The 17,372-nt window shown below is 40.7% G+C and overlaps 1 long non-coding RNA gene across 1 annotated transcript; it reads left to right on the top strand.

Annotated features, from left to right (window-relative positions):
* The first annotated feature begins 1,441 nt into the window (after window positions 1-1,441).
* Window positions 1,442-11,840, top strand: LOC138172121 (uncharacterized). Its single transcript, XR_011171055.1, has 4 exons — window positions 1,442-1,707; window positions 3,492-3,766; window positions 7,293-7,680; window positions 11,581-11,840. It is a non-coding gene; the product is annotated as an uncharacterized lncRNA (long non-coding RNA).
* The last annotated feature ends 5,532 nt before the right edge of the window (window positions 11,841-17,372 follow it).

Below are 17,372 nucleotides of genomic sequence, written 5' to 3' on the forward strand. Positions count from 1 at the left end.
ACAAGACTGCTCTTCAGGAGGACCAAGCAGTAACCTTGGGAAAGAAGCTCTGTCCCTGGTTCTCAGACTAAAATTCCTAGATAATACCAAAAATAATGAAGAATGGAAAGGAGCTGGCAGCAGCAGGTGGATTTGACCAGGAACAGACAGTAGCCTTGGCGCACTCAAGTCTGGATAAGAATGTGTCTAGGGTAAGACTTAAGGGGGTTCAGTATTCTAAGATTGTTACTGCGCCTGCGTAATGAACTTCATGTATTATGTATATTATCCAACAAGATTTGAGCCTCATTAGTAATAATTATGTTAATGTTTGTAACCCTTTTTTTTTAATTTAACCCAGCTTTAGCTTCTGTAGGACGGCCTCCTCTCCTGGGCATTGTTCCAGCTACTGCCCCCCACCTTCTCCCGAGATTCTAAATAAATTTCCTATCTTCACTTTGAGGTCTCCGAGTAGACAATTTGGGTTAGGGTCTCCGTACCCCACACAAAATGAACTGGAGAAGGAAATGGCAAACCTCTCTACTTATCTTTGCCAAGAAAGTCCCAAATGGGGTCGTGAAAAGTTAGACAAGACTGAACAACAATTTACAGGGTCCTAATCAGAAACTTGACTTCACTTCTTAGCAGCCGGACTATAAAAGGGCTCTGAAGCCTTACTAGTTTTTTTGTCTGCTTACATTTCGGCCCCACCAGAAGTCAAATTATAGGCTCCGAACCCCTGGGTCTGCCTCCTTTGATCTTTCAGTAAGAACTACTATAGCTCCCACCACACCCATACCCCCACACAAATTCCTAATTTCTTTTTTATATCAAGATACCTTCTCTGAACATTTTAACTACATAAAATACAGAGGACTGTAATTATATTGAAATATAGATATCGATATGGGTGTGTATGTATGTGTATATTTAAAGTAATTCGGTTTCCAAGAATTCTTAATTAGAAGCAACGCCATCCTCACTCCCCACACCCACTTCCACTCCCACCCCCGCCTTGATATTTACACGCCAAAAAATCAATCAATAAATAAATAACCAGAGCTGGGGCACAGGTCGCGCCGAAAACACGTGCGAGGGATCAGGGCATTTGCCGCAGACCCCACGTGCAGCGTAAAGGCACGAGGGCAGAAGGGCCCCTGCGGCCCCTGCGGCGGGGGCGGGGGCTCCTGCGGGGGGCGTGGCCCGGCGGGCGGGGGTGTGGCCCTGCGGCGGGGGGGGCGGGGGCCCCTGCGGCGGGGGCGGGGCCGGCGGGCGGGGGTGTGGCCCTGCGGCGGGGTGTGGCCGGCGGGCGGGGGCGGAGCCCTGCGGCGGGCGGGGGCGGAGGTCCCCTGCGGCGGGGGCGGGGCCGGCGGGCGGGGGTGTGGCCCTGCGGCGGGGTGTGGCCGGCGGGCGGGGGCGGAGCCCTGCGGCGGGCGGGGGCGGAGGTCCCCTGCGGCGGGGGGGGGGCCGGCGGGGGGGGGGGGGGCCCTGGGGGGGGGGCGGGGCCGGCGGGCGGGGGCGCACGAGCCCCCAGTTCGCTGCCTCGGGCGTAAGGGGCAGAATAAATAGCGGTGCAACTGGTGGCAGCAGCGCGCCAGCGGGAAGGAGGAGAAGAGAAGCAATCCCCAAATTCGTTTTTAAATTTCGTGCTGCCCAACAGTCCAGGGACCCAGGAGTGGAGACCGAGCAGCCGCACCAGGGCGCTTCCCAGCCCAGGGGCGGCGGAAGGTAAGGAGCGGGAGCGCCTGGCACAGGTAAAGCCGGAGCAGCTGGGGGAAGGCCCCGGCCCGCTGCTCCCTTAGGGCCGCGTCTTACTTCCTCTCCTTGGAGGTTTGTGTCGTGTTAAGTTTAATTTGTTCTTTGATACGTGTTTCCCTTGTCTTTTATTTCTCCTACAATTCCACCATTTCGTTGCCCTGGTGTCCTGCACCCGCCCCTACCTTTCCTTTAAAATTGGAGAACGGAGTGCCTCTAAAGGCAGTAGCCTTTTTCCAGCTTAGAAGCTTTTACTGCTTCTGAAAGACGGGGAGAAAGGAACTGGCCTTTTCTTGTTTTTGAGGCCAGTGGCATTGGTCTCTACTTGGATGACATCAGAGAATCTCCATTTGCTTCTCTGTGCGTGCATTTGGAGGAAGGGAATCGTTGACCAGCGACACTAAAACCATATTCTTATAACTAAAATTATCTTGGCATATATGTTCATGTGTATACGTATTATAAACATAAGTGTATGACCATACGTATATGGTGAGTGCATGTGCATTGGGAGGCCTTGGTATAAATCCTTAGTTGTGCTGGCTTGGAGAACATAACCACAGTCGAGAGGTTCTGGGGTCTAAGTTCAGGGAAATACAGGTTGTGTGGCTTTGGACAAACCATAAAAGCTCTAGAGCTGACTCAAGAATAGGAGCTATGTGAGGAAACTGTCTCCCAGGGGGAGAGAGAGTGAATTAAATCACAGGTCTGATTATCTCCTCTAAAGAATTTATAGATCCAGGGGCAGAAGGGGCCACAGAAGCCATCTAGTCCAACGCTGGGGTTTTGTTTTGTTTTTTTACAGATAGGAAATGGAGAACTCAGAGTGGTTTGCATATGGAGACAAAAGGAATAAATAATAGAACCTGGATTTGAAACCCAGTGTTGGGATGTCGAGCCTGGAACTCTTGATGCTGCCTCCACTTCTGGAGGACTCCCTCTCCCTTCCCCGGAAAAACACGAGTTACTGTCTCAGACTCCCTTCCCTTAGCCCTCTCCCATTTCTAAGAATGATGTCTGATAGCAGAGTCACGACTTCATACCTCCCAAACTGAAGCTTAAATGTTCTAGCCCTCAAGTGAGAAGAATGGGCTCTCTGGAAAAGACACTGATGTTGGAAAAGATTTAAGGCTAGAGGAAAACGGTTTAGGGTTAGATGATAGTATCATAGGAGCCATTAACATGAGCTTAGGTTTGGGAATAGTGAAGCATAGGAGGGCCAGGTGTGCTATGGCCCATGGGGTCACAGAGTCAGACATGAGCTTTCTAATTTAGGTTATAGACTCTAGAACCTAGGCTCCTAAACTGTTAACTGGTGTGTGGCTTGAAATAAGGCTGAGGTTTGTTGAATTGGGTTTCTGGTAGAATGGTGTTCCATTCATGGGATGTCTTAAAAGAAAATCTGTTCAAGTTGGCAGGCACTTGATAGCTATTTGACTAGGCAAGTTTCTTTTGTTTCCTTATCAAATTGACATGATAGCACCTACCCCAGGGTTATTATGAGGATCATATGAGATGATCTAATTTGCAAGTCTCAACCCTGAGTAATTGTTTGTATTAATGTAAGCTATCTAGTAAGTCAAGTCATTTAGTATTTACAGACTTTGTGGAACTTAGGGCCCATCCACAGAACAAGGATACCCAAGTCACAAGTGAGAATGGAAGGATTCTGAAAATGTGTGAATGGTCATGAAGGGATGTATGGCAGTGTCCATAGGTACAGGGAATTTTTTGAACTTTTGTAATCTTCTTCCCAGGACCTGTTTTACTTTTGGAGACCTCTTGAAGAAAACAGCTTTTATGAAAAAGTAGCCGTATTCTCAAGAAACTTGGTCTGGGATTGTGTCCCTAAAAACATGGAGGATGCAAACCTAATCTTACCTTCAAGAAGGAATGACTCCCTCCCAGGTCCCACCTGATGCAGCAAAAGTGTATCTTCGGTCCTTTAATGAATTAAGGGATTTTCAGACTTTTCTTGAGGAGAAAGCCAGATGTTGAACAGAAAATCCGACTTTGTGAGAATCAGAAAGAGGTAAATGAGAGGCAAATCACAAGATACTTAGTAAAGTTTTATTTTCTTCAATGGGAAAATGACATTTGTAACTTAATCATTGTTAGGATAATTTATATAGAGGGATTGGGTGTAAATTGATTGTGATTGAGGTGATTAAAAAATTTGGGTAGGGAAAGGTAAAATGGAACAAATTCTCACAAATGGTATGAATGGAAGAACTTTACAGTGTGAAGGGAGGAGGGTAGAGAGTATAGGAACCTTAATCTCATTAGAACTGGGTTAAAGATATATCTAGTTGGGTATAAAAGTTTCATTAACTTAGAAATGGGGAATGGGGATAGGATAAGGGAGGGACTCACAGAAGGGTTTGCAGATTAGAGAGGTAGTACTAAGAAATAAAACTAGAAACATTTTTAAATGGGAGGTATATAGAGTAAAAGTGTAAAGGCTGGAGTCGGCTTCAGCTGACACTTAAAGGGGAAAAAAGCAGGAATAGCAATCCTGATCTTGGACAGTTAAAAGTTAACTGTATTTAATCAAAACATAAGCAGGGAAACTACATTGTTAAAAAAAAAAAAAAAACCACTCGTAAATGAATACAGGAAACATAGCTTTAAGAGTAATTGGAAACAAAGTAAATATTAAAGAATGAAAGGGTCAAAGAAATCACAAACAAATTTTATTGAAGAGAATGATGAGATGGCATGACAGGTTATAGGATGTGGCAAAAGCAATGATTGGGAAATTCTTATCAATAAACAGCAAATCTATGAACTGGATGTGAAATTTTTAGAACTAGAAAAAAATCCCAATTAAAACACCAAAGTGGGTATCCTGAAAACTAAAGGTGAGATTAGTAAAATTTGGTAAGAGCCATAGAATTAAGACAGCTAGGAGTTGATTTTTATGGGGGAAAAACAAAATAAAACATTGGTTAAATAAGATATTTAAAAATATGAGAATGAAAAGGGGGTGGATATACCACTAATAAAGATAAAATTTTAATGGTTATTTTTCAATGGTTATGCAAGTTTTAAGAACCTATTAAAGAAATAGAATAGGCCATAAAAGCTTTTTTGAGGAAAAAAAGCAATGGGGGCAGATAAATTGAAAGGTCAATTAATTCTCAGGTTGAGTAAAATTACTTGGAATAGATGGGAGTCCTCTTGAACTCCATTTATAAAACAAATATGGTGCTAGTATAAATAGAAAATAACAGACCAATTTTATTAAGTGATACAAAAATTCTACATAAAATATGATGGGAGACTACAGCAATCTTTAGGGGAAAAAAAAGTCATATTAGAACTAAGTGGGATTACTACCAGAGATACAGGACTGCTTTAACAAGGAAAGTTTAATGTGTTTAATTCTATCAGTGACCAAAAGAATTCTCAATAGATACAGAGAACATGAAAACACTGGAAAGCATATGTATATAAATGAATTTTTTTAATAAGCCTCTACCTAAAGCATCAGTGAGCCATATTTGTAATAGGGTAAGCTAGAAGCTTTATTAAAAGAGAAATTGGGAGGAAAAAATAGGAATGAGTAATAAGTAGAACATCTTTTGGCAGGTGTGATGAACTCTTAATTAGCTGGTATGCTGTTAACCACTGTAAAGCAACAGGACGTTAAAACACCACAAATCGGCATTTCTGTGTATTATAAGCAAAGCCCTACAAAGAAGATTGTCTGGGAGTATCCCTGGTAAACTTGCTTAAATTAGGATCCTAGGAACTATGTGAACCTAATTAAATATTTTCTATGGATATTCAGATTTAAATACATGGAGAAATACTATTTATGGGTAGACCAGTGCTATATCAGGACAATTCTACCTGATCTAATCTTATTCAGTGCCATCTCAGTTAAATTATGAAAGGTTATTTTGAGCTAAAAAAAATAATTCATTTGGAAGGTCAAGTATATAAAACGAAGTAATGTAAAAGGAAGGTCCAGCAAGTACTATATTACAAAGTAGTCATTATCAAAACTATTTAGTGTTGGCTAAACTAGAATGGTAGAGCAATGGAGTAGAGTGGATATATGGCATGCAATAGAAAACAAATATGGTAAGCTTGTATCTAAGGTTTAAGGTTTGGGGATAACAACTCATGATCTGGTAAGAACAAGGTATAGCATAAACTAGGTATAGACACAGTTTGCCAAGATAAGGTCGAAATGAGTACATGACCTAAACATAAAGGGAGATACAAGTAAGTTGGAAGGATATGAAACATGCTACCTATCAGATTTATGGATGAAAATTTAAGAATAAACAGCATCATAAGATGCAAAATGAATAATCTTGATTATAGGTACATTTTAAGTCAAGATTAGAAGGAAAGCAGAACATCAGGAATTTTATAGTCAGTTTCTTGGATAAAAGCTTTGCATTGTAAATGTAGATTGGTTAAGTTTATAAGAATGAGTTTGTTTCCCCAGCTGCTAAATGGTCTATGGATATGAGTAGGCAGTTGAAAGAAATCAAAGCTATATATAATCATGAAAAAAATACTCTAAATCATTGATGAGAGAAGCAAATTTAAACCACTCAAGATGCTATCTTATACTTAGCATATTTGTATAAATGTCATGCTGGAGGGTATGTGGAAAAATTGGGACACTGATATACACTACTAGTAGAATTGTGAACTGATGCAACCATTTTGGAGAACAATTTGGAATTATGCCCCAATAAAACTTTACTCCTTAACCCTGCAGTACCACTCACTATTGGTCTGTTTCCCAAGGTCATGGGGAGGAGAAGGGAGAAGGAAAAGACCTAAATGGTCTAAGTTAAAATATTTAAAGAAGCTTTTTTGTGGTGATAAAGAATTGGAAATTGTAGGGATATGCCCATCAATTGGAATGACTAAGCTGTGATGTGATTGAAATATTACTATACTGCAAGAAAATACAAGCAAGTTGGTTTTAGAAAACGGGGGAAGACTTGGCACAAAACAATGCAAAGAGGAGTGAGAAAAACCAGGAGAATGTTGTATACAGTAGCAACAATATTCAAGAATAATTGTAAATAGCAACCAAAAGTCTTGGGAAGGAAAGAGCACTGATATGTGGTAGAAATAGGTAGTGTATGTTTCAACATTCTGTTTCAGGTGCTGGCATTCTCTAATAAGGGGTTGGGAGAGAGGCAGCTGGGAACTGAAAGGTACGTGTGTGCTGGTGCTGGACCAAGGTGTAGTAAGCTGGGTAGGGAGGATATACAGAAGGTTTGAGCCAAGGGGTAGCCCTTTGCTAAGGGACACAAAACAACTTTGATACGTGGGTTCTTCATATCCTTGATACTGAAAATGTGTTGAACAGTGGGATCGCTAGGTCAGACCATTAGGTTAGTTATTTGCGTGATACATCAGATGGGACAAATTCACACATTTCCCATCTCCCCATCAGTCTTAACTGTGCCCGTTTTCTCACAACCCCTTCTACATTGACTTCAACCCTTTGTAATCTCTGGCCAATCGGCAGGGTGTGAGGTGGAACTTCAGGGGAGTAATTTTTCTCCATTTGATGTTGTCAGGGAATGCTGTTGGATTTAAGAATGTTTTTTTGGCCCCCTTGAAAGAGATCCCAAGATGAAAACTCAGCTACTACAAGCAACATGAAAAAAAACAAAACTGTAGTTCTGCAATATTTGATGAGGACAATGCCAAGACCTAGCAGCTTTTATCTACATTGGAAGACGGATTGGGGCATCTTCCAAAGAGCAAAAAGAGCTGGGTTTGCAGTCAAAAATAATTTGCAAAGCAAAAATGAATGTAAACCTTGATGGAGGAAAAACGGACAGTTAAACTTAAAAGACTTGCCATTTGTGAGAAAAGACCAGAACTTGAGGGAAAATTGGACATCTGAGATCCAGCGGAATCAAGGGAGGGAAAATTGGATGTCTAAGATTGTGAAGAATCAAGGTAAACATTATAGACCCAGTATAAGGGACCCAATGAGGTCAGTTTATTTGAATGTGAAAATGTTAACTGTGCTATTAACAGACTCATTCCTTGGGAAGTTGTGTATGGGAAAGATACACTGTGGTTTCTCAGAGACTGTTATAGTAAGTAGGGTCCTTGGGCCTAGGTTTCTATTTTTTTTTAGATAGAAATTATGTGATTTTGAAACTTATAAGAATCTTTCTATATAGCTGCCCTATTCTAGTCAGCGCCGCCCCCCCTTCACCCAGCTTGCCATAAAAGAGTTAGGTGTTCTGTTTTTTTAGAAACTGCAGGAAGGAGCTGGCAGCAGCAGGTGGATTTGACCAATCAAGGAATACACAGTAGCCTTGAGATCCTCAAGTCCAGATAAGAAGTGTATCAAGGGTAGACTGAAAAGGGATCCACGTGTTCTAAGGTTGTTACTGCACCTGCGTAATAAACCTCATGTATTATAATATCCAACAAGATTAGAGCCTCATTAGTAATAATTATGTTAGCGTTTGTAACCCTTGCTTATTTAACCCAGCTTTAGCTTCTGTATGGTGGCCTCTCTCTTGGTGCTGTCCTGGAGACTGGACCACCCGCTTCTCGTGAGATTCTAATAAATCTATCTTCACTTTGAGAGGTCTCTGAGTAGTAGTCCATTTGGGTTAGGGTCTCCGTACCCCACAGAGTTGGAAAGAAAGGTGTGAGTTATATATGATGGGTTGATTCTAAAAGATAAAAATAGCTAGGGAGAGGTAATAAGGAACACTTGCATAAATGAGGCATGAAAAGAACTGGCGACAAAGCAGGTGGGAATGGAGGCTGGTAGTGCCAGACCCTTAGGGCTTCTCATCAGAACCGGGTTAAAGACGGACTATCATCTAGAAGGATGTCCTCTAAATTTATAGAGGGCAAGGGGATGGGAGGATTAGAGTGGGCAGAGTAAGGCATTGGTGGAGGGTAAGGGGAAAAGGATGAGGGAAGAATTTTTAGAGGGTGTAGATTGAGGTGGTGGTATTAGAAGTAAACTGGTGAGGTGGGATGTAGGGATAAGGCTTGAAGTCTAATGGTGAGAAATAAAATGGAGGGGAATAGCAATTATAACTTTAAATGTGGATGAGATGAACTCGCCCATTAAATGGAAATGCCTCGCAAAATTGATTAAAAATCAGAATGTTTACAAGGAACACATTTAATGAGATACATAGTTAAAATAAAGAGCTAGAGTAGAATTTTGCTTCAACTAATGCAAAAAAAAAAGTCAGGGGCTAAAATGTACTTAAAAGAAACAGGAAAACCAATGAAGGTATTGATATTAAACCAATTTTTGTACCAAATGGTATAGCATCTAAATTCTTAGGACAATAAATCTAACCAGAAACTAAAAGAAAAAGTCAAGGAGGCGAGTAGAATCTCAGAAGCTGAATGTGAATAAAGGTATCCATCTTTTTCTCAGCAGTTCATGGTATCTTTACAAAATGATATTATTAGGGTATAATTTTATAGTTAAATACTGAATTATTAGATGCATCCTTTTTAGGTGACAATACAATAAAAATTAAGGTGGTTTAGCAGTATTAGATCTCAAAATACAAGGCACTAATCAAAATTATCTGATAATATGCTAAGAAATATGTGGATCAGTGGAACACTAAAGATACATAGCAGCAAATGATTCTAATAGTCTTATATTTGACAAGTGGAAAGGCTTTATTTTGGGGGATAAGAATTATTTGGTAAAAAAGACTATTTAGAAAGCTGTCTGGCAGAAATTGGTCATAGGTCCATGTCTCATACCATTTACCAAGATAAGCTCAAAAAATACATGACCTTCCTAGATACAAAGGGGGAAAAAATAGAAGAAAATTAGATTGGAACATATTACCTATTTGATTGATATTGGATAGCTAAACAGTTTATGAATTAGAGAATTTGTGGTATAAAATGGATAAATTTGATGAATTAAGAAGTTTTTACATAAAGAAAAATGTAGGCAAGAAAGTAGAAAATGGGGGTGGAGAATTTTTAGTTTCTCGGATATAGGTTTTTCAAGTATATAAAGAACATTGTGAGATGTATAAACAGGAATCCTTCCCCAGAAGATAATAGTTCAAAGCATATGAACTGGCAATTTTCAGAAGAAATGAAAACAATTTATAGTCATGTAAAGTGCTCTAAATCCGCATTGATGTGCATAAAGAAATGCACAGCTTGGCTAAAACGATTGAAAGGGAAAGCAACAAATGTTGGGAATGTGGAAAAAAGTTTGGGAAGCTAACGCAGTGAATGGTGATGAAGTGATCCACTGATTTTTGGAGGGCAATCTGGAATTTTGCCCAGTTACTAAACTACCTATCCCCTTTGACGCAGCAATACTAGTAGTAGACTACTAATATGTATTTCCAAAGATGATGAGGGGTAAAGGGAAAAGAACCTGTGTTCTAAACTATAGCAGGGTTTTTTTTGTGTGTGGTGGAACAGAAGTAGAAATGGCAGGGATGCCAGTCAATTGGGAATGGGGGAAAGAAATCGTGGTATATGATGAGGATAGATTCCTACTGCAATAACAAATGAGCTCTGGGACGGCTAGGTGGCACAGTGAATAGAGCACTGGCCCTGGAGTCTGGAGGACCCTAGTTCAAATCTGGCCTCAGACGCTTAATACTGACCATGTGACCTTGGGCAAGTCACTTAACCCCAACTGCCCCTCCAAAAAAGGCAAAAAAAAAATGAGCTGTTAGAAAACCTGGATAGAGTTGCATGAAATAACTGTGTTTCACTGCATAATCAACAAAAATTTTCTGCCACATTTTTTGCCAAAAATTGGGTTTGACCATTATGTGAAGCTTTTTTAAATGAGAAATTTATGCCAGTATTACTTGTCTTTTAGTTTCTACCAGTCTTGCACCAGTTTTTCCACTCACTGAAACTCTTTCTGTAGCTCTGTTTCCATGTTGTTCAGCTCACTTACAGCTTGGAGCCCAGAGGATAGTTATTACATTTACCCATAATCAAAAATGCTTTGCACATTAATGTATTACTGATGGATGAATTGTACAGTTTAGCACAAGCAGCTTTGCCTGCCCACCCACTTCCCTGGCACCTATGGCTCCTCATTGGGTTGAGAGATAATACCATTAGTACTGCAGTGCCCTAAACAAACCATGCAAGACAGCTTGTGGAAATACTGTGACAGTGTTTGTGCACTGAGAATTCTAGGCTCGTGCTCACAATGCTCGAGATAAATGTGTATCCATGTGCCACTGGTGATCACATTGATGCTTTTAAGGAGCCATAAAAATAGAATTATACATGCAACAATTACGTGATAGCTTATAATCTAATTTTTGGACTGAAAACAGTGTAATTATGTAGTGAACAGACATGAAAAGAACAAGAAAATATATGTGTTAATAGTATTATTTTAAGAACAACTTTGAGGACCAAGTCATTTTGAGTATTATAAATACTCAAATCAACTACAAAGGACCTACGAATGAATGGGTCATCTGCTTCCAGAGAAAGATGTGACACATTGTGTGTACATACATGGATGTGTGTGGATGTGTGTGTGTGTGTGTGTGTGTGTGTGTGTGTATACATTTGTGTTTAATGGTAGCCATCTATAGGATGGGGTGGGGATGGAAGGGGAAAATTATAAAGGTTGCACAGAGAAAAAATAACCTAAGGGAAGCATTTTAAAAAGCTTTGAAATCAAAGTGAAATGTCAATTCCTGGTTTAATAGTGAATCATTTTTATGTTGTGCTGTGTATGTGGAAATGCGTTTGTCCGTGTATTTAAGTTCAAAATTTTAAAAATTGTGGCCAGTTTCCAAATGGATACTGCCTCTATTCCTCCTTCATGTTTTCTAATGGAGTGTTTTGTGTTTGTAGGATTGCATGGGCATGACTTCTGAATCCAACAAGGACACATCCCAGAAGGTGGGAAGTTTTCCCAATGGCAGACCCTGATAGGGGCCTACAATACAACAGTTGGGGTGTTTATGATTTTAAATTCCTGTGACCTATGACCCCAGGGAAGTATCTCCATGAAAAACAACCCTAGACAAACACGACACCAACCACCACCCAGAGAGACGGCACGGAATAGACTTTGACAAGGTCACTCCTTGAACTGCAGAGGGCAACGGCAAAGGCTTTGGTCTTATCTTCACTCTTTTGCTAATACCTGCTTCTTGCTTGATTGAGCCCTGGCTGTCAAGCAAGGTAACCTTAATTCAGGCCTGCACAACATACAGCCAGCCAAAGAATTTTGGGCGTCCTATGAAAAATGGAGAGGGTGTAACAAGTGCTTTGTGCCACTTAACCCACCTTCTAGTCACTTTTGTGCCAGTCATGTAACCTACTGGGTGGGTTGCCACTGTGTATTCATGTTTGTCACATGACCCACGGCAACCGTCGTCAGTCTGTTATGTCTGAGAGGAGCCAAGAGTCCCCTCTTCTGTGTTTTAAGGTGAACAGAGACAGCATGCAAGCTTCATGGACACTGAGCAGTTGCCAGGAGTGGGGTGAGGAGGAACTTTGCCTGACCTGTTCTGTTTTGAAAGCTTGAGAATCTGGGTGTTTACTACATTAACTACATGTGCCAACTTCATAACTACTGTGATGGCTTTGACTTTCTGGTTTTGGGACTCGTTTTTCTGGTATTTTGATAAATGTTTTAGCTTTATTCCCCATGTAGAGAGCCTGGTATATTTTGTGATTGATAATCATATCTGCATATTTATAGTTGCCATAGGCATTGTGAATACCGCATTGTTGATACACTCCCATTGGAAGGGAGAGCGAATTAAATCACGTGTCCTATTATATCCCTCTAAAGAATCAATAGATTCAGAGTCGAGAGACCACAGAAATCATCTAGTCCTATGCTGTGGTGATGGTGTTTTTAACAGATAGAAAATGGAGAATTCAGAGAGGTGGTTTGCCTGGGGGGATAAAAGGAGTAAATAATAGAACTTGGGTTTGAAACTCAGTGTTGGGATGCTAAGTCTAGAGCTCTTGATGCTGCCTCCACTTTTGGAGGACTCCCCCCCCCCAAAAAAAAAAAAAGACAGTTGTTGCTGTCTCAGACTCCCTTCCCTGAGCTTTCTCCCATCTAAAGACAATGTCTGATGGAGTAACAGCTTCCCACTTCCCAACCCCTGTACTAGGCTACTCATTGGAAGGACAAACACTGAAGTTTAAATGCTTTAGCTATGCAGTGAGAAGACTGGGCTCACTGGAAAAGACTGATGTTGGGAAAGATCGAAGGCTAAAGGAGAAAGGGTTAGACAGTAGTGCCATAGAAACCATAGTGAAGAATAGAAGGACCTGGTGTGTTACGGTCCATGGGATCACAAAGTCAGACATGGGCTTTTCACTTTGGGTTCTAGAGTCTAGAACCATAAGGCTAAGGTTTGTTGAATTGGGTTTCTGGTGGAATGGTGCATCATTACATTCACAGGATGTCAGAAGAAAATCTGTTAAAATTATCAGGCAATTGATAGCTTTTTTACTAGGCAAATTACTCGTTTCCTCAAAATTTATGGTAGCACCTATGCCAGGGTTATCGTGAGGATCAAGTGTTTTTAGAGCAGCTCTTCATAAATCTGGTAAGTCTCAAAGGTAAAAGAGAGGGAACTCCAAGTCTCTAAGCTTGGTAACTTTTGTATTAGTGCCAGAGCCTGTGGTTTACATCAGTCCAGAGGAAAAGGTTATTCAGAGCTGGGAATTGTCACCATGTGTCATTTAAAAAGAGGAAATACAGGAGGTTTCAAATCTTTTTTTTAGGTGCCAAGCCAAAAAGGTAATTATTTTCTTCTAGTGATATATAAAGGGAAGAAAAGATACTTAGTAAATTTTTTAAAACCTGTTTAGCTTTGTGATAATCTAATTGTATAGAGTTTTGGCTTACAAAAACTCATTCTCTTCCCCATTGGAAAAACCTTTTTGACTAGAGGAGGGTGGTATTTTGAATTTTTGATGATAAAGAATTTTGGTTTTGTGGCACTTAAGGGATTTGTGATACTTAAGACATTTCATACCAACTTGTTTTGACAAATTCCAGTATTTAAAGTTTCCAACTGATTTACTCCATAAAAACTTAGTGATTACTCCTTTTAAGAGGATAAATTGTAAGCTGTTTTTAAGAAAGGGAAGTTTTTACAAAGAAATGAAGAAATTTGCTCAGGTGGTCTCCAAATCAAGTAAAGGCTTTTATTGGATGTAACACAACACACCAAGAAAATTCACCTGCCATTTAAGGGAGACTTCACCTAAGGGAAACCCCAGTTTAAAAGGAGGTGGCAGCCCCCCAGGGTAGAGGGGGTTAAGGGAAAGGCACTACTCTACTTAAGGGGGACATACTCCAATTAAGAAGAATGCCCCCTAGCCAGGAGAAATTAGGGGTTCTTAAAGAGTAACAGGTGCCTTGGGTGGGGAGATGAGGTGATAAGAGACCTGTAGGCTAGGGGGTGGGGTGATAGGGGGGTCATAGTTTCAGGCATTATCCCTTTGTTCATGGAGAGGCAGAAGGTGTGTGTGGGGGTGGGGTACCAAACAGTTTGAGCTACAGCCTTGGGGAAACTACGAAACATAAATGAGATGAAATGCTTTGTGTATCCTGAGCTCCACACCTGCGTTATGTTTTCTGTTATACCAAGAGACCACAAGCAAAATGTGAACAGTGATGGATTTCGTTGTCTCCTAAAATAGCTTTAAGTGGTATTTGAGATAATGGGCTTCTTACCCTCACATCCTTCCTTGTTAAAGAGGGGAACACGTGTTCAGAAAGGACTAAAATGAGTTCTTGGTGCCAGTGAACTTAGAAACCATTGACAGGCAAATAGTTTGTAGTTTTGCTAGGGCCATGCCCTGAGGAAGGGGTTCTTCATTCTTTATCCAGGAGCAGACCCTTCCTTAGCCACCTTCTCCGGGACTCATCTTTTACCTCTAGTTTAGAATTCACTTCTACTCAAAAACTTAATAAATTTTCAGTTTAAAAATAGTATTTGTTTAGTTATGGGGAGATGGGGCAGGAAAGAGGAAAGTAAGGGTTCAGTTGACAACCTAGCTGCTAGAAAAATTCTAAGCACAATTCACTGCTACATGATGTGTGTACACACATTGTCAAGGGACAATCTTGACTCTTCCCTCCCCATACTTAATATGATGCTATATTAGAGCATAGAGCTCAACAGTCATCCTTCCAGCTTTCAAGGAGTTAACTGGGGTTGGCCCCAACAGAAGACAGTGACAAAGGGTCCAGGACAAGTGGGTAATGGGCCCTGGTAAGGGTTAGTCAGCCCGAGTATATGTGGGTGGATCAGTGACAATACTCTATATCCTGGGTTCATTCCACTCTACTAAGAAGTACCTGTTTCACATTTCTCTGGTTTTCAGGTGCCATCTAATGGCTAGTCATAGCACTAGCTCTTTAAAAATTAAAAGTTTTTTTTTTTTTTTTTAGAAAAGATTTTTTTAATAGCTCTTACGGTCATGGTGAGCGGAGCAATTGATTTCTCTCTTCTGTTAGGGCAAGGAAACCAATTACAATGAATGTCATGAAAATTAGATCTGGAAGGGACCTTTTATCACAGATGAGAAACTGAAGTGCAAATTATGAGTGACTTGGCCAAGATCACCCAAGCTAGGTTTAAATCCAGATCCTGATTGGAAATACATTGATCTTTTCCATTGTACATTCTTATTTAATCAATTTATGCCCTTGATATGGTTTCTCACTAAGTCAAATACTTAAAACAATTTTAAAGGAACCATGATGATCTGAACTAGAGCATTCCAAATAATTTGTGAGCTACAACCTTGTGGAAACTACCAAGCAAATGGGAAGAAGCATTTTGTACATCCTAAGCTCTGTATCTACACTACATGTAGTTTTGATCCCAAGGTCTTCAGTGATACCATGAGACCACAAGTAAAAATAATGAAGAAAGAATATGGAATCAAATCCATATCTGAGTGGGAATTGTTCTATAAACCATGCCAGGGTGTGGCTTTTAACATCAGTGGGAGTAATAGTGATGAGTAAGCTGTAGTGGTTTTGATGGGACAAGTGCGGTGGTGGGAGCTGAGGTGGCTGGTCCAATCAGGTCTAGCCTAAATGTAGTTATTTCAGTCATGAAGCTAACATTTTTCTAGCACTTGCTATGTGCCAGGCACTGTAGTAAACACTTTGTAATCTTTAATCACAAAACCCTGGGAAGTAGGTGCTAATATTCTCATTTTACAGTCAAGGAAACTGAGGCAAACAAATTTAAGTGACTTATGCAGCTAGTGTCTGATTCTAGATTTGAACCTGACTCCTGGCCCAACGCTGCATCAGCTGTAACACCCTACCGTGTTTCCCCGATAATAAGACACTGTCTTATTTTTTTTTTGGACAGAAAAACACCAGAGGGCTTATTTTCAGGGGAGGGCTTATTTTAATGAACATTGACAGCAATTTTAATTAACAGGTAAATGTGAACCAAAAAATGTACCTTTATTCAATAATGAATTCAATAAAGAACAGGATGACGCGCTCACTGCTGCAGCTTGGAGCGCGGCGTGTGTTTCACGGGGGGGGGAGGTGCATACAGAGGGTACTGTAATATAGCGTGTAGCACAGGGGATCACCTTCACTACAGTAGCAATCTCAATAGGGCTTATTTTCAGGGGAGGGCTTATTTTAGAGGAATCTTACACAGTAAGGGGAGGGCTTATCTTCGGGATAGGTCTTATTATCGGGGAAACACGGTAGCTGCCTCTGGAGCTAACAGCTGTGGTCATTACGTTCTAGCTGTGTCCCTCCTACCACTATTAGACATTGGAGTGATAGGAGTGGCGGTAATCTCAATGTTGTTTGATTTAACTGTAGCAGCTGTTATGGTTGCAAATAGTGGTGGAAACAATCCAGAAGATCTTACAGTATCTAGTACAGTGCAGTTGCCAGCATTGTGTAGTCAGCTATAGTGGGGGAGGTTTCAGTATAAACTGTCCTAGAAGTAATAGTGTTAACAGTAGTGTTGCCAGTTAACATCAAAATGGTAGTGGGGGCAGCAAAGCATTTGTGATTTAGGTGAAAGCTGCAATGTACTGGGGGACATCGTTGATGAATTATTAACAAATGCTGGAGTAAAGATCTATCGGCAATACTGAGGTCTTCATGTTAGTGTTACTACTAGTAAAAACAGAACTAGTAGATGTGGTATCAATGTCAATAGATTGTGTGTATTTTTTATATGGTATTAAAGGTGGTGGGTACTTCTGTGTCTGGTCCAGTTGTAAAGTCAGCAGGACTTAATTCAGAGCATCATTATAGTCCCCTAGCAATTAGTACCCATTGTGCCAATGTCAGCAGAAGAATATGTATGGGCTATTGATGCAGCTTCAGATGTGATAGCGGGTTTCATGAAGGAAGTGAACCTGGAAGATTCCCCTATGTCCTGTCCAGCGGTGGTACGTAGAAACTTGGAGTAGAGCTTATTCTGGATGTGCTGCTAAAATGGGCGGCAGTAGTTCTGGGAGGGGAAAATTCTGAGGTAAAAAGAATAGTAATATTGACAACTGAGTTCTTAACCAAAGGACCTGAGTCAGCATTTAGGGTCATCACTGTGGTCCTAGATGTGACGGTTATAATAGGCGTGGAATGAAGAGTGTTAAGAGTAATTGTAGACTCGGTC

This window comes from Petaurus breviceps, unplaced genomic scaffold, assembly GCF_028583685.1.
Source record: "Petaurus breviceps papuanus isolate PSGF00001 unplaced genomic scaffold, PetGlider_PUasm1.0 128, whole genome shotgun sequence".
In the NCBI taxonomy this organism is placed as follows: Eukaryota; Metazoa; Chordata; class Mammalia; order Diprotodontia; family Petauridae; genus Petaurus; species Petaurus breviceps.